Source organism: Siphateles boraxobius, unplaced genomic scaffold, assembly GCF_051911475.1.
Source record: "Siphateles boraxobius isolate OS27281-9 unplaced genomic scaffold, OSU_SipBor_1 236, whole genome shotgun sequence".
NCBI lineage: Eukaryota > Metazoa > Chordata > Actinopteri > Cypriniformes > Leuciscidae > Siphateles > Siphateles boraxobius.
Window position 1 is genome coordinate 141,243 of NW_027508851.1, and position 19,295 is coordinate 160,537.

Here is a 19,295-nt window from a genome sequence, read left to right on the forward strand (position 1 = left end):
ACAGGGAGAGTGTGACTCGATCAAGGAAAATAAAGAAGAGACATTAAAAGCAGCTGAAAAACTACTAGCTGTGCATGGATTGAGTATGCGAGATGAAACCGAGGCAGAAGCAATATTACTCGGCGCGCCACAAGGAAAGTTAGAACTTAAAATTACAGTCTTATGGTCCGAAAATTACAGTCTTATGGTCCGAAAAAACAGTATCGACAATCTTCACGCTATCAACAGAGAATCCCTTAGATAATACAAGGTCAAGCGTATGACCACGTTCATGAGTTGGACCCAAAACGCATTGCAAAAAATCAAATGACTCTTGTTAAATTTAAAAATTCTTTGACCAGGGGCTTTGAAGGGCAGCACACATGTATATTAAAATCCCCTAAAATTAGAATATTGTCAAAAGAAGGGATAATACCAGATAAAAGTTCAGAGAACTCTTGTATAAAATCCCCATGAAAATTTGGGGGTCTATAAATCAAAACACATAACACAGATTTAAAAGAATTCAGCGTAATTAGCTTAGATTCAAAGTGCAAAAGGATGCAGAAGGTGAAAGTCTACACTTAAACTTGTCTTTAAAATCAACTGCAATATTCAACACAAATGGATGGATCGATTACAATACCATCATCCTATTTTATTTGCAGGACGCATAGACATGCTGACGGTCATGGCCATGCGCTGGAACCAACAAAAGTTTAACAACTTGGCTTCCACCCTTGCCCGCCGATATCGGAAGGTAAAGACTCCAGTTTTCCCTTATGCAACATGCATAGCGATATTGTAAAATAAAGTGGCATATATTAAAAATATAGGGAAGACTTGCCCAGATATTCTTCATTACAATTAAATATACGGATGGTTGCATGTGTACTGTCAATTGTATTTTTCAGTGTCTTGATATAAAATATTAAAAGTTCACACCACATATATTGATAGTCCACATATATATGAATATACTGTATATTTAATCAGTGTTGTATGTGGTTTTCTAATAGTGAAGGTACTTTACAATCCTTATCAACAATAGTCAAAGTTGTAGCCTCATTGTCATTTATGTTTGAAGGCCACAATAGCCCTGCAATGCCAGTTGCATAACCTGGAGGCCGTGAAAACGGAAATGGACATCACAGACAATAAACTGGAGAGCTGGATCATTGATATAATGAGTGGCCAGAAGGTAGAATATACTGTTTTATACTGTTTGATATGGTGCTTGATGTATCACTTCTGACTAAGCTTTGCTGCAATTCCAAAGAGGCTCATTGTAATCGTAGTCAAAGAGCACATACTCTGATTGCTGATGACGTGTGGAAAAGATGTGGACAATAAAGAACCTAACTAACCTAACTCTACTCAACCTTAGCTACAAGTGTAGCCTCAGTTACAGAGAAATATGAAAATATTGTTGAGGCTTTATTTTGCTCATACACCAGAATTAATTTTTATGGATGGAATCAAGAATCATATTACTTATCTCTTCATTTCTTCCTCTCAGCAACAACATCCCCAAATGATGCTGATGTTGCTGCTGTTGCCAGCCGAATTGAGGAGCTGGTGGCAAGTGGTAAGAGGAGGTCCCAGCGTCTTTATAAAGATAGTGACGGATGCATAGGACGTGCCCGGATCCGCCGAAAGATCAGGGAGGAAAAATAAATGTAAATTCTGTAGTGGAAATGTATTACACCTTGGTTCCTAATGCAGAAAAACTGACCTTGGACACCATTCTATCTGAAGAGTACAAGTGTTCAAGTGTACACAATTGCGTTGACTATGTGAAATAGTCACATAGTGGCACAAAATCTGTCATGCCTCGATTGTAACCCCAGAAAATCTTTAAATCCTAATCTTAAATACAACCGACTTAAGTTTCATCAATGTATTCCAGACTCTGTAGATCTAAGGACAAAGAGGAAGGCGTTCGACATAGTGATGGCAGTAAGGAGACTTGAGGAGGAGAAGAGGATTCTTCTTGCAGAGATGAACAAGCATTGGAAGTCTCTTTGCACCCGTGCAGACACCCTGAAGCAGATGTCATCCCAGCTTTCTAATGTGACATCAGGTATGTATTGGTTATACTTGGCATACATTACAATATTTCGGAAAGTTTCTAATTAATAAAGGCTCAACGTGTTTTAACATGTAAGGTGAGACGTGGGGCCTGCTTCAAGATGGTATCCAAGGTCTACGGAGCTTGACTATGAAGAACAAGCAAGCAACAGCCTGGCAAAGCATGCAAATAACTATTATGTTCAAGTCCTGACTGAAACAGAAATTAACTTTGATAGTGATTCTGAGGAATACCATACCAGTAGTGACTCTGAGCAAGATTAAACATGGCCAGAGTCCTTGTTTATGCTGTGGTGTGCGGGGGAGGCAGCATTAAGAAGAGGGCTGCTGGGACAGGCTGGGAAGGAATGCTGGCTCTGTGTTTGGCATGGAGCTGGAGTTAATCATTTAACAAACCGAGGATCATTTGCAGTAGAAGGCTTCTGTCATGTTCAACATTGAGGAGGTCCTTTGTCCCCAGGGCAAACCAGCAACTCAATGTCACACAGAAGGGTAGGGGAGAAATGGACTTTTCAGCATGAGTCTCTCGCTGCCCCAACCATCACATCACTTTGTCTATTGTCTAGTATCCACTATCCATTTGACTGTCTTGCAGGCTACATGAGAGGCATCTAGCTGTAGCCCCGCAGACTCACTTCTTGCTAGACACCAGTGGCTGGACACCAGTGGATGGACAGCAGACGTCATTTCCGTATCATCATTCACTTTTCAAATTGACGTAATTTCCATATCGTCATTCACTTTTCAAAGTTGACGCGCCATGCAGATGTCAGCGGTAAGAAAAAAATAATAAACTGTCGATGATTTATAGGTCATGTCGGAATTCAAATGCACAAACTAGCTAGTAAAAAAGAATCATCTTGTTTTCAAGGTACTGTGTCGTGTTTTTTAAATGTATTAGTGAACTCTGGTGTGCCTCAATTCTAGAGCTAGGTTGCTACAATAGATTTTCCAATTAAATCGTTCTTTGAGTGGTATGATTTAATATTGTAAATGCGTTTTTTTTCACTTGGATATGTGAAGATTGTACCCAGTTAACGAGATCTCATAGAACAGTCTTGGCAGAGAATAGTCTAAAATGCTAGGTTGTCTATGCACACGAGAGTTTGTTAGCTAGCTATGTTTTTTTTGTTTTTTGTTGAAGTAGTACTTTTCCCTATGCCCGTGTAAATGCCTGATGTTTAATATGTTTATGATGATGTTTAAAGCGCTTTGGTGGCCATGGGTCTGTTGAAAGCGCTATATAGCCTAAATGCAGTCCATTTACCATTTTACATATTTTGTATAGGAGAATGTTAACATTTATATAAGTTTTTTTTGGTTTTTCTTACCTCACTATTTTTTACAGTCCATCTACCACACACAACTTTTCACCTACATTGTTCAATTCCTTTTTTTTTTTTTGGAAAGTTATTGGATTTTTGTAAACTCTTATGAATTATAAGGTACTACTGGTATTTCATATGTGTCACTATACTTATTACGTAAACAATCTATTAATACTTCCCTCTTCTTTTAGGCAAATCACATTAGTGTGTGTAAAGGGACGGAGCTACCACCAATACAGAAATGCACAGAGTGCTGCAGCCGGTATCACTGCCCGCTGTGCAATTCAAACAATTTTAAACCCACAGACCGATACCGTGTAATCATTCATTTAAAGGCTCACCTTGCGAGATCTGTAAAATACAGAGGTGGGTACATTTTCTCAATATGACACACCATTTGTATATTGTTTGAATCTGTAGTTAATGTTTTTTTGTGTTTGTTTCCACAGGCTATTGCATGTACAAGTGCAGCCTTGGTTGCAAGGCACAGGCTCACTTTCATTGTGTTTGTAAATCTTTTTTTTCCCATAAGAATAGGTTAATCAATCATTTAAGTAAAAGCCATTGTATTGCACCTGGCAAAGAGCTCCAAACATTACTACCAGGATATACCCTGACAGCGCTTACCAGGAAAGAGGCTGAGACATCACTCACTGGAGATGACTGTGGAACAGCGCTTTACCAGGAAAGAGGCTGAGACATCACTCACTGGAGATGACGATGGAACAGCACTTACCAGGAAAGAGGCTGAGACGTCACTCACTGGAGATGACGATGGAACAGCGCTTACCAGGAAAGAGGCTGAGACATCATTCACTGGAGATGACTGTGGAACAGCACTTACCAGGAAAGAGGCTGAGACATCACTCACTGGAGATGACTGTGGAACAGCACTTACCAGGAAAGAGGCTGAGACATCACTCACTGGAGATGACTGTGGAACAGCGCTTACCAGGAAAGAGGCTGAGACATCACTCACTGGAGATGACAATGGAACAGCACTTACCAGGAAAGAGGCTGAGACATCACTCACTGGAGATGACTGTGGAACAGCGCTTACCAGGAAAGAGGCTGAGACATCACTCACTGGAGATGACAATGGAACAGCACTTACCAGGAAAGAGGCTGAGACATCACTCACTGGAGATGACGGTGGAACAGCGCTTACCAGGAAAGAGTTTTTTCCATGGCTGGTAACTTTTGCAAATATGACATACTTGACAAATATCTAAACCATTCAGTGCACTTTTTTTTATATTTCATTGTGTTTGTTATAGTGAGTGACATTGAAGAGAAACCGAAGGATTTCAAAGGAAGGGTAAACATTGAGGCGTTTTGGAAAGCAGTGTCCCTGGAGATGATTGGACGGGGATTTGTGTCAAGTAATTGTGGATTCAATCCCATATTTCTTTGTATCTAGTTCTAATTTTAATTTTTTTCAATTCAAATGACAAGCTTTTTAAAAAACTAACTAACCACTGAACTAAAACTGCTGACCACTTTTGGCGCTTTTCCACTGCATGGTACGGTTCGGTTCGGTATGGCACGCTTTGGCGCTTTTCCACTGCATTTTCCACTGTCCGGCTATTACCGGACCTACAAACAGTGTAGGGACAAATTAAAAAAACTTAAGAGTGACTATAGAACCATAAAGGATCACAACGGCCGGAGTGGTGCGAACAGGAGAACCTGGAAGTGGTTCGACCAAATGGACGCTATCTACGGAAGACGACCTGCGAGCAATGGGAGAGACGGTGGCAATAGAGGCGGCGCAAATAACGATCAGTCCCACCCACTTTGAAGGGGTACTAACTGCGGTGGAAAAGCAACCGAGCTAAAGCGAACCGAACCGTGCCGTACCGAGTCGAGTCGTACCACGCAGTGGAAAAGCGAAGCGAGCCGAACCGTTCCGCGCCGAGTCGAACCGTACCGTACCATGCAGTGGAAAAGCGCCATTTGTGTTGTACAACACGTTTCATGAGTCCAACACCAAAGACCCAAGGGACATCTTGAGGAAGATTTCTCTGGTTCCTGAGCTTGCTGGGAAGATAAATAGCCAAGTTGTGGAACATTTTTTTTCGCAAATGAGGAAAAACAATTATTTCCTGAATAATGCAGCACCAGCAACAAATATATTCCTTTTGAGAAGCATTGTACACCACCACAATCAAAGGACTAACAATGAATTCATCAAAAGAGCCAGAAAGACATTTGTGACAGACACTGAATTCAATGACTATGGCCCGGCAGTTCTATGTACCGGTAAGCAGAGGTGGAAAGTAACGAATTACATTTACTCGCGTTACGTAATTGAGTAGTTTTTTTGTGTACTTCTACTTTTTAAAGTAGTTTTTAAAATCTGTACTTTTACTTAAGTACGTTTTCTTTGAAGTATTGTACTTTGCTACATTTGAAATCATATCCGTTACTGAGTAAAAAATAATACAAGGGGGAAAAAAAATAAATCACACACTCCGGAAACTACTGAATTGATTGAAGGGCGGGAGAACAAACGCGCAAAAAAGGTGACGCAGACCCAGCTGAAGCTGAAAGCTAAGCGCCAAGCGAATTATGGCCAGTATGAAAAGTAGAAAAAAAGCGTGGTTGTCCTCGAGGAGAGATATCCAATTTGCAAAAAATGTGGACGCAAAGTGGCTGCAAAAAGAGGATATAGGACACCATCCCTCCTGCAGATAAAGGTATGTCCCGATTTACGTGATGCAAAGGGAATCCCGGAATCCAGTCATGAAAATGGAATTCACTTAATGCAGATGTCAAGTAAAACATGCAAAATAATGGATGGATGAATACATGGAAAGTAGAACTGTGCAATAAATCCAATCGCGACATGGTCTGTGAATATTTAAGCTAAGCACAAAAATACTGCATGTAAATATATATTTGTGTTACGGAACAGACTCCAGAGTAAACAGGTGAATTGATGATAAACATGTTTATTGGTATAACAGATGATAAGTAAACACAGTCAGAGGAAATAGATGACAGTGCTGGAAGGTGGATGATGGAAATACCAATAGACTGTCCTCACTGGTGATGATGAGTGATAGAGAAGGTAATAGATGGATCTCTGATGCTTTAGGAGAGGGACGGAGAGATCGCTGGAGAACGTAGGAAGATAGCAGGAGCCTGAGGTGAGGAATGGAGAGACCGTCGGAGATCAGGGAGAGATCGCTGGAGTTCAAGGAGAGATTGCTGGATAGCAGGTTAGTCTGTCTTGAAGAGAGTCTGAACATCTATAAACGAGACCAGACAATGTGACTTTGGATGACGAGTGCTTATATACAGACTGTGAAGAGGATCTGATGACGTGCAGGTGTGTGGTGATTAATACTCAGGTGATAGTGATCTCTGTGATTGTGTGGTGATGGAACCTGGCTGATCTCTGACAGTTTGTTCTGCTGAGCTGCGTTTGTCTACTACATACTCAAGTACTCGTGACGTTCATGGTGTTTTCAGCGTCTCACAAACAATTTGAGGATATGAATACATGAACATTTCCAGAGCTGCTCTGAGAGAACGCCTAATGAGCATTTTCATAATTTTATTTGAGAAAAACCATTGTCAAATACACTTTGAAACAGGTCTTCACAACCCGTCAAAATAAAAGTTCGGTTTTACTAGGAAAAATTATGACAGAAATATATTACTATTGTAGGCATACAATAGAACGTAGCCTACTTCTCAAAATAATAATAATAACAACAATAATAATACATTTTATTTGAACATTATTTAAAGGAATATTTTTTTTGTCCATGGTTTCATTTAGTAAATCTGTTTTTGCAGCGCTTCCCCAAAAAATAAAAGGACACAAGTTTAAATTTACATTTGATTACCACCGTTTTTGATAATATATTTGGATTAAATCAAAAAAAGTAGGGGTGTAACGATACACAAAACTGACGGTTCGGTTTTCCCACGGTTTTGACGTCTCGGTTCGGTTCGGTTTAGAAAGCTAAAAAAAAAATGTAAACAGTGGTTTAATGAAAAAATGGTGTCTTTGTCTTTAGATTAATTCAATTACAATTAAACGTTTTGCAAGGATTAAAAATCTGCTAATGCTGTATAGGGAGCCGCACATTACTATAACATTAAAGGTTAACAACAGAGCCTAAATTTAGATGCTATTTATTTTTTAGATATAATAATCAACACCCAACACATTGTATGAAAACATGTAAACTGAACATAAGGCAGTTTTTGCATTAACTTTACTTTAATTTGTTATTGAAATATAATAATTTACACAGTTGCTGTCATTTTCATTAAAGATATTTTAAACGTACTTTAAATAATCAAGATATAATTAACAGGTTAAGTAAAATATAATATATAGGATAATATTGTGCATTTATTTAGTGCAAGAGTTAATTTCTCTAGGAACCAACAAGTTGTGGACACTTAATCACTTCCTGCTGAGGTAAATATAATGCTAGTGACAAGCTATGCAGTTTTATTGACGTCTTTGCGCTGCTGAAACACTGATTGAGCGATTACACGAGTTATGATGCCTTTCAGTAAGTATACTGTATTTCCCTTACGAAGGGAACTCAACGATGCGTCCATCGACGCCATGGGAACGCCCCCAGCGTGACTGCGTCTGAAGCATCTATGTCAACTAGTCCAATGGAAAGAATGAGCGTCACGGGCGGGTGACGTCATGACCAGGATATGATAAAAGCACATCCGGTGCAAACCGGCATTAGCTTCTGTTGCCTCAGCAAGCGATCTGTGTCAAACTGTCTGTTATATTTACTGTTGTCTGTCTGATATATATATATTTATGGAAACTAAACAATTGCACAACTCTGTGTTCTCCCTGCTCGCGCTATTTAACGAGTAGGGACACACACGAGCTTTGTGTGATGTGTTTGGGAGTAGAGCATGCGGTATCAGCCTCCGAGGGGGCTGATTGCCAACATTGTGAGAAGCTTTCGCTTCGCATGCTCCGCTCCCGCCTGTCACTTTTCGAGGAAAGTGGCCGGGCTCGCAATTCTCAGGGTGACAGGTCCCGCGTCTGCCGAGGCAGCGCGGAGAATGCATTCCTGTGGATCGCGAATAGGATCTCTTTACGGGGTTGGAGACGGGTCCGCGGATCTTATCTCCTCCCTTTCCACGAGGGATCCAGTGCTCTCTCGCCGGTCTCGGAAGCCCGCGCTGCGGACTCTTCCGCCCGGGGAGAGAGAGAAATCAATGCTTCAGTGCTCTACCTCCGAGGAGGTAGATGTGCTGGGCATTGAAAGTGACACAATCATGGGGGAAGTGAATTTGCCATCTCTTTCCCCAGCGTATGAGAAATATATATAGCCTATATATATATATATGATAGTTTATATATTATATATAAAATAAAGTGAATATATATAAAAAATATATATAAAAAATAATAAGCTGGTGGAAGTGTTTACTAAGGCTGTAGATAAATTAAATATTTATGGCCAGCAGAAATAAGGGGGCACTCGTCCTAAAAATAAAATAAATTAAACGAGTTTCCTTCCCTCTATTTTTCCACCTCCATCACGGGGCCTTCCATTTTTCCCGATCTGCACAGCGAGCTGTCTAGATCATGGAAAAAGCCTTACTCCTCTTGTCTTTTAGCCCCCACATTCATGTATATTCAGATATTTGGGGGTTAAGAGGGTATGGCTATGGGGCAATACCCCGGGTAGAACAGACGCTTGCGAGCTATCTGTCTCCCGGTTCAGTATCGTACCTGAAGGCGTCGGCTTCTCTCACTAAACCATTAAAGAAAACTATTTTTTAATCTAGTGGGAAAAGCATATCTGGCAGTGGGTCTAGCATGGGCCTGCTTGCACACCATAGCAGTGCTACAAGCATATCAGGCTGACCTGCTGCGGTATTTGGACAGAAGTGAGGGAGTTTGGCCCGATGGGGTTTGAGAACTCCGTCGGGCCACAGATTTATCTCTCAGGGATGGCAGCCCTTGTGGTCACTGAGAGACACCTCTGGCTCAATTTGATGGGAATCATAGAGAAAGATACAAGATAATCTCTCCCTCGCTATGTCCAACCCCCTGGGGCTGCTGGGCGTGAGCAGCTCCAGCCGTCTAGTTTCTCATACACAACACAGCAGCCAAAGCCTTCAAAGCAGAAGCCGGATCCGAGGACCGTTCTTCACGCTGAGAAGGCTGCGGCTCAAAAGAAAAGGTCTGGCGCCACCGGCGTCAGACCGGTGAGGGCAGCCCCAACCGGGGTGGAATGGTGTACACCTCATTATACGGTGCCCTTTCCATCTCGGTGCCCTCAGGGGACCGTTCTGCCAACCCCGCCACCCTTGGTGCTTCGGGGCGCAGCGGTCTCCAGCGAGCTTCTGGCGCAGCGTCAACTCGACATTGCGTCGGAATGCGCCCTCTGAGGGGGGTTCGAAAACAGTCAGTTCGGGTGGTTCCTGCCAGTATGCTTCAGGTCCCCGAACTGGCTGTCTTTATTACACCAGAGGCCAGCCTCGAGGGGCTGGTTCCCTTGGTAGATTTTCTGGCAGCGCGGAAGCTACTGCCAAATATATCTCTATGGGTCCTGCAGTTAGTAGTAAGAGGCAGATTTGGTTCTCGTCCTCCAGGCTACAACGGGGTGTTGCTCACGTTAGTGCATTCCGAGCAGGCTCTGGTAATGGAGCAAGAGGTAAAGGCCCTGTTAGCAAAGAAAGCTATAGAGCAGGTGTACTCACCCGACATTGCGTCGGGTCTTTACAGTCGTTATCTCATTGTTCCAAAAAAGGATGGAGAGCTGCGTCACATACTAGATCTTCGTCTGTTGGAGTGTTTGGTGCTGGAACTCAAGTCCAAAATGCTGACACTCAAACAGATCGTGACTCAAATCAGATCCGAGGACTGGTTTGTCACGATAGATCTAAAAGACGCATACTTCCATATCTCCATCCTCCCTCAGCACAGGAGGTTCCTGAGGTTTTCTTTGGGGCAAAGAACACCAGTATCAGGCACTTCCTTTCGGTCTAGCTCTATCACCCCGCACATTCACGAAGCGTGTAGACGCAGCTCTGGCCCCGCCAGGCTGCAGTGCATATGCATTCTGAATTGCATAGATGACTGGCTGATTCTAGCGGAATCAGAACAGTTAGTGGTTCGGCACCGAGGTGTCGTTCTCGCTCCTATGCAGATGTTGGGGTTGAGGCTCAATGCCAAGAAGAGTGTGCTTTCTCCAGTACAGAGAACCACTTTCCTTGGTGTGGTATGGGATTCAGTGACGATGCGGGCCACTCTGTCGCCCGTTCGTGTAGCTGCTATCCTAACAGCCACAAAAGAGCTGAGGCTAGGCCAGTCACGCACTGTAAAACAGTTAGAGAGACTGTTGGGTCTTGTGACAGCAGCGTTCAACGGGATAACTTTTGGCCTGCTGTACATGAGACCTTTACAGTGGTGGCTCAGGACCAGAGGGTTCTCCCCGAGGGAAACCCACTTCGTATGATCAAGATCACGCGGCGGTGTCTCCGCACCTTGGTTATATGGAGGAAACACTGGTTCTTAACCCAGGGTCCGGTGTTGGGAGCTCTTTGCCATCGAGTTGTGATCTCGACAGATGCTTCCCTCACCGGCTGGGGAGCGGTATTGGAAGGCCGCTCAGCTCAGGGCTTGTGGAGGAGTCATCATCTCTCTTGGCACATGAATTGCCTAGAGATGATGGTCGTCTTCAATGCGTTGAGACATCTCCTCCCAGACCTGAGGGGCCATCATGTGTTGTTCTGGAACAGTGACTGTTAGGCCTCAGGGCAGCAGCGTCCAATGTGATACCCTTTGACCTGCTGTACGTGAGACCTTTACAGAGGTGGCTCAGGACCAGAGGGTTCTCCCTGAGGGGAAACCCACTCCTTACGATCAAGATCACGCGGCAGTATCCCCGCGCCTTGGTTATATGGAGGAAACTCTGGTTCTTGACCCACAGACAACACGTTGGTGGCCTCTTATTTTGGTCCCTCAAGAAATTACGCTGTCTGAGGGCAGTGTATATTCCGGGGGGGGGGCAGAATATTGGAGCAGACACCCTGTCGAGGCAGGGGCTGAGGCCAGGGGACTCCACCCCGAGGCGGTGGAGCAAATATGGGAGTTTTACGGCCAGGCAGAAGTGGATTTGTTCTCGTCTCAGCATACGACGCACTGTCCACTCTGGTTATCCCTCACTCAACCAGTCCCCTCGGGGCTGGATGCTATGGTGCAGACGTGGCCGAGGCTACGTCTGTACGCATTTCCCTCCGTTGCTCTGCTCCCAGGAGTTCTGGAGTGAATCCGCCAGGATGGAATAAGCCTATTTAGTAGCACCACCCTGGCCGAGCTGAATTTGGTTTGCGGACCTAATTTTTCTCCTCGACGGACCTCCCTTGGAGGTCCCGATCAGGAGAGACCTTCTGTCTCAGGCAGGGGATGCAATATTGCACCCCCGGCAGGGGATTTGGGAACTGTGGGTTTGGCCTCTGAGGGGGCCCAACTCATAGAGAGTGGTCTCTCAACCGAGGTTGTTTAGACCATTCTAAGCTCCAGAGCTCCCGCTACGAGGAAACTATATTCACTATTTTGAGAGTTTTTCACTTCTTGGTGTTACCAGCGTCAGTGGGATCCGGTTAACTGTTCAGTAAACACAGTATTCGAGTTTCTGCAAGAACGCTTTGTATCAGGTCTATGTCCTTCCACGCTTAAGGTATAATATGTGTGGCGGCCATTGCGGCTTTCCACGCCCTGGTGGGTAGTACATTTTTGGGTCGAGACCCCCTGATCACTCGTTTCCTTCGTGGCACTTTGAGGCTGAGGCATGCAACTTGCACTAAGGTGCTGGCTTGGGACCTTGCAATAGTTCTAGAAGGCCTATCTGGGGCTCCCTTCGAGCCCTTAGATTTGGTCTCAGAGAAGTTCCTTTCTTTTAAGACTATTTTCTGCTAGCTATTTCGTCCCTATAAGAGTCAGACCTTCAGGCCCTTTCGGTCCCCACCTGCCTTGAGTGCACCGGGATGGCCAAGGCAATCTTACCCGAAACATGGATATGTTCCAAAGGTGCCTACCATTATTCCGAGGCCTATTGTGCTGCAGGTTTCTGTCCTCCCCCATTTTTCGGACCAGGAAAAGCTGAACCTCTTGTGCCAGTGCGAGCACTGGACACTTATGTTCATCGGACTTCTCTGTCGAGAAAATCCAACCTATTGAGCATATAGATAGTCGAGACTATTCTTCTTGCTTGTGAGTCTTCTGGCCAACCATTTGGTGGTCAGGGCTCATTCCACTAGGAGTATGGCTTCTAAGCGTATTATCTGGAGTTCTGTCCAAGACGTTTGTGATGCGGCGGGCTGGTCCTCACCGCTCACATTCATGAGGTTTTACAGCTTGGACCTGGATGCTGCCCCAGGTTCTCAGGTGCTTAGTGCTTAGTTACAACAGACTGACACTCAGGTACTTGGAATTCTGGCGCTTTGGGTATTCTCGTTCCCATGGCGTCGATGGACGCATCGTTGAGTTCCCTTCGTAAGGGAACGTCTCAGGTTACTATTGTAACCATAGTTCCCTGAGAACAGGGAACGAGACGATGCGTCACCCTGCCATACTTCCTGCATCCCTGTGATCGGCTTGCTTCGGCAATTTTCGAAGCTAATGCCGGTTTGCACCGGATGTGCTTTTATCATATCCTGGTCATGACGTCACCCGCCCGTGACGCTCATTCTTTCCATTGGACTAGTTGACATAGATGCTTCAGACGCAGTCACGCTGGGGGCGTTCCCATGGCGTCGATGGACGCATCGTCTCGTTCCCTGTTCTCAGGGAACTATGGTTACAATAGTAACCTGAGACGTTTTCAACATACCTTCAGGTGTCCATTCATGTTTATTCTGTAACTGAGGAAGAGATGATCGCGTTTACTCGCGTTTACTCCGCGCTGCTGCTACTGTTACAATCCGTGGTGACAGATAGTTTTAAACTGTGGGTACAGATTGTCAATTAACATCCATGTGGACAGATTGGTAAACTGTGCGTAGTTTTGTAAAACTGTGCACACGGTAGTTTATTTTTCTTCTGTAATGAAGCTTGGCTGTCCATCTAGTGAAAAATGTTGGTACTACGGCCAAATAAAATCTTACTGAAAGCTAATTTTTTGAGATATCAACCTAAAATTTGGAACACAACTTCTTCAGATTTTGGCTTACATTTTCTGGCAGTTTTAGAGTAAAATATATTTTGTAATATATATATTTTATATTTTATATAAATAATTATATTTTTACATTGTTCATTTTCATAAACTCAAACTTGTATAACTTTTTTTCTGTTTCACTTTCATAATTTCATAATACTTCACTTCAACATTAATCTGGCAAATGTCTTCTTTAAAACAAGACCAACCATAGGTCTATATTCCAAAGCATTCTTGAATTACAACCATTTAAGTTTGAATAGGGATTTTCATGTCTATGCGAAAAAAGGGGGATTGACAGTTAAAGGGTTAAACAATATTAAACTATAATATCTATATCTATAATATCTAAAATATAAATATAATTTATATATAAAAACTCTCCTACAGTCCAGTCACCATCAGTCGCGACGGTCGCGACTCGCACGTATTTTCATTTAAACGTCACTCACTGACGTTTTCCTAACCAGAAAAAAAAAACGATTGCCCTGCTCTGCCTCTGATTGGCTAGTACTCATTGCCATCTGGGTCAGAGCCAATTAGAAGCAGGATGTGGGTGGGAAAAAACTCTGTGTATAGGGAAAGGGGAGAGACAGAGGGAACAGGCAAGGCAAACTCCTACGTTTAAATAACATATAGAAAATATCTGCTTGACAACGAGCTGAGAACAAGCTCAAATAAGCAACTACACTTTAGAAACAAGCCCAAAAAAACCGCGACCCGCGACTACCAATATTTGTAAGCCACTTTACAGAAAAACAAGCCCAAAGTCGCTTATAATAAGCGGACTTGGCAACACTGATTCCAGGTCCAATCAATGAGCCGGGCTGGGCGGGGCCGGGGTAGCTTGCAGGGCGGGGCGTGTTCGGTACGCCATGAGAGTATCGCCATTCGAATCGTGGGTTCTGTATCGCGGTTCTTCGGTTTGGTTCGAATATCGTTACACCCCTAATAAAAAGAAACATACATTTTCTGAATAAAATACATTTCATAGGACAATATTATTCTTTAACAAATTATTTTTAACATTAATAATTTATTAAAATGTTTATCTAATTCATTATTAATTATCGAATTTAATTGATTAGACATGTTTTATTGAAATTTTAATAAACAAACAAATTATTTCAAGTTTGTAATAATAAAAGCATTTGTTCAACCAAAAAAAATTGCTGTTTTCATTAATTTAACTGTCATTTTAACTGATGATAATAATAATAATACCCATAATTTAGTAATACAGTTTATTTATTTAACAATTGATTTATACTATAAACCGTGATATTTTCTGAGACGTTACCATACTGTGAAAATCTTATACCATTACAACCCTACACGGGAGGGTCCCCCACCCCACCCCCGCTGTTAAAAAAGTAACTCAGTAACTTTTACTCTGAGTCAATTTTAAATGAGCTACTTTTTACTTTTACTTGAGTAGATTTTTAGACCGGTACTTTTACTTGCACTTAAGTAAAATTTCATTGAAGTAGTAGTACTTTTACTTGAGTAGAATATTTTATTACTCTTTCCACATCTGCCGGTAAGTCACTTGCAATCTCATGTTTTTACATTCTAGTTGTAACATACTGTTTGATTTCATGGTTTTGTAGCTTAAAATGCACATATCATAAATAATAAAAGATTACACAAATTAGGATAATATCACTGGGCAAAATTACAGAACTTAAAACGGTTGTTACTTCACATGTCAATGTATTACTCATAGCCCATTAGGGTTCACACATACAGAATAATTGATCTTCACTGGTTTACATAATACATTGTAGCACCCAAAACATTTCATGAGTGTGACCTATCACACACTGAAACACAAAACACAAAATATATCTTGGAATTTATCACATTTCAAACAAATATAAAGCCTGTTACTATTTCTTTATGAATCATAATTTGTTGACTTTGTTCAAAGGTTCTCAACAAACAGATTCAAAAACCGGGCTAATGTTTTATTAATTATTTTAATAATTATCTTTTTGTTCCTGCAACATTAGACAAAAACAAACATGAAACTCAAAAAGTGGAGACTAAGTATGTGTATAAGCATATATTAAAGTATATGTATTTTTAGACCACACATATGCAAAATTGGGTTCTTTACAGATGTTTTGTTATCTGAAAAACTTATGTACAAGGTTAAACTGTTTGTTTATAAAAAGTAAATTCATTATGTTCCTAAATTGTAATTGAGTACTCAATGACATGCATCAAGTATGTATTAATGTACACTGATAAATGTATACTCAATCAAATGAGTTAACAATGTCTTCAACAACATTTATCTAATTTCAGCAACAGAACCTGAAAACCAGTGTGGTGAGCACTGTCAAGAGTTGATTCTACCAGTAAACCTCAAGCCTTCTCGATCATGCTGGACTCTGGGACATCATTCTCTTCAGGAGCAGTTGGTACACATGAACTTTATATCGAACACCTTTCATATGTATCTCACAATCTTTGTTTTGCATTATTTTGTCATGCATAATTTTAGTGTTTTCTTTCAAAACTTTCAGATAAACTATGTCCTGGATCAGAGTAAGCCCGGGAATGAGCTGATTGTGAAAGATGGAGTAACATGCATCACCAGACCAGACTTTCAAACCCTCGGCCTGAAAAAAGAAATGGAATCCACGGTCGGAAACACACAATGAGTACTTGCAGCAAATACACTTATATGAATGATTCGTATAAATAATATATTTCATTTATAGGTCGGAAATGGATGTTTTAGGATCCTCAGAGAGATTCTACAGTTGCAGGTTCGATGTTAAATTTAATGTAAATTTGGAGGGGACAAAAAAAAAATTTCAAGGCGTTTATCTTATTGGAATGATTGACATTCTGCGGGGAAAAGACGTTTTCATCGTTGATCTCTATGTTCAATCTCCCCTTTCCAGTTTTCCGGTAAGAAACAGTTTTCGTGAAATCAGACTGTGAATGTCAGTTTGCTGCTTTATTGGGACACATAGGTTTTGCAAACAGGGTGACACTTGGGCAAATCACTGAGTCCTGTTTGCTCTAGCAACTATGTATGTCGTCTGTATGCTAAATTAAAGTAGAAGTAAGGATGACATGTAAGGATTTCAGTTACATCAACAAAAGTGTTGAGCAGTATTTAACCACCATCATCCTTTTAGTACATGACTGTACAATTTGTTTGCCTCTTGTAATTAGGTGAATTCGCACATGAAAGATGCCTTGATTATTCCATTGTGGACCCCTGGGCACTGCACGCTGTTCGTAAGTTATGCAAACTTAGTTCCTATTGTGTATATTACAAGCCATGAGGATAAACATAGTTTTAATATGCTATTGGCCTGTGTTTCATATCAACACATCATTAATCGATAATATCACTTTCCTGGTGGAATGCTCTGCCCACAGCCCTTGTCAACTGGGCAAGGATTTAATCTATACTTGACACAGTTGGTGACTGGTTAACCATAGACAATGAAATAATATTAAAATGTTAATCTTATATTTTGAATTCTAACAATGTAATGTTTGGTTAGAGTTCACTAAATTTGGGAGTGTTAGTCTGCTAGGTCATTGTTCTATTGTTACTATAAGTTATCTACTTTTCATCAAGAGTGCATGTTCTCTATAGGTCTTGAGACCACAACAACAAGAAATGTTGTTACTGGACTCCAAATATCCATACAAACCACAAGGGTTTCAACATGATATATATATATATATATATATATATATATATATATATATATATATATATATATATATATATAATACATTTAAAAAAAAAAATTTTAATGCATGATAAAGATTTGTACTCATTTGTACCCATGTTCGACCGTCTGTGAGTATCTTGAATTTATGTATTTAGTAAGACTACATTTTTGATTTTGGTTTCTTAGTGACTTTGCAAAAAGTCGGGTGAATATGTCATGTTTTGGAGCTGATCATGTTTTATTTTCTCTTGAAATAGGGACTTCCTTCACAACCTTACGGGAATGACTGTGGCATCTTCATTCTGATGTTCAGATTTTACAAATTTATCAGTGCTTCGCCTGCTACTTCGGTGGCGCTGCCAGACTAAGACAATTTAGATGCACTGAGACAAAAATGCATTTGCCCACCTATCTAAATGTAGGGGAGACAGTGAATAACCCCAATTTCAAAAAACGGTGGAGTGTTCCTATAACTGCCTTTTACTGACAATAATCCCTTGCAAAGCAAGTGTGTTCAGTATATCCTGGTAACGCATCCCTAAATTAAAATTCAACTTTATCAAATGCTCTCTATCCATAGCTATTAGCCTGACAAGAAGTGCCTTAAGCGGGTGACAGCTTTAGCGTGCACTTTCTGCTTTGGGGAGAAAAACTGCTCTATTGTGCATTCTCCTTTTATATACACTTATCTTGAGGCCGCGAGTTACTATCTCAAGGCCACGAGTTAGTATATCTTGAGGCCACGAGTTACTATCTTGAGGCCACAACTTACTATCTTGAGGCCACGAGTTACTATCTTGTGGCCACGAGTTACTATCTTGAGGCTAGAGTTACTATCTTGAGGCCATGAATTACTATCTTGAGGCTAGAGTTACTATCTTGAGGCCATGAATTACTATCTTGAGACCATGAATTACTATCTTGAACCCACGAGTTACTATCTTGAGGCTAGAGTTACTATCTTGAGGTTAGGGTTACTATCTTGAGGCCATGAATTACTATCTTGAGGCCACGAGTTACTATCTTGAGGCTAGAGTTACTATCTTGAGGCCATGAATTACTATCTTGAGGTTAGGGTTACTATCTTGAGGCCATGAATTACTATCTTGAGGCCACGAGTTAGTATATTTTGAGGCTAGAGTTACTATCTTGAGGCCACGAGATAGTAAAAAAAAAATTTTTTTACAAAGTGGGACTAGGGGGGCTCAGTAACAATCTGAAATTTGAGAAATATTTATTTCATAAAAATGTTTTGAACTGGTTTATTTTTCAGGAGTATAGAGACATCAATAATCGACACATGAATCTCTTTATAGTAGTTCAGAGTTGATCAGATTTTTTTTCATTGTCACCATTGTTGCGATTCATAAGCTGATTCTTGATGTCTATATGATCCTGTCAAAACATTCTCTGTATGATGACTTAAAATCTGTATAATGACATAAAATCTGAGTATCACAGCACTGCAGTGCCTTCTTTAACAGTATTGGCATGCAAAATTAATATTTAACAATTTATTCAGATATTACACTTCAGGTGGTATCAATAAAGCAGGCAACTACATGATGACCTTTTTCATTAATAAGTGACCAAGATCTTCTTATCTGAGTTTCTTTTGGATTTCGACAATAACAAATATGTATCACAGACACGCAGTTAAAGCAGCCAGAGAAAAATCAGTGTTAAAAAATAAAGGGTCAAGAGCCCAACTAAAGCGAACACTGATCTCCATCATGGTGACATCAAACTTTATTATTTACAATAAAACATCAACGTCTAAACCTCTGTTAATTCTCAATAAGAATGTTAGTATGAAAGAAAAAAAGTAATAAGTGAGGATGCAGAGATCTTGAGAGATTTTTTAGTGTTTAATGCTCTGTTGGGATGTAAAGTGTTTCTGTATTGTCTGTTTTGTGTGTCACCATTGTGTTGAAGTGTAGAGCCTGTGCTTCATTCCAGGATGAGCAGAGAAACACTGATGAAATGCTACATGTAGCTTTATTTAACAGACAGTAACTGTG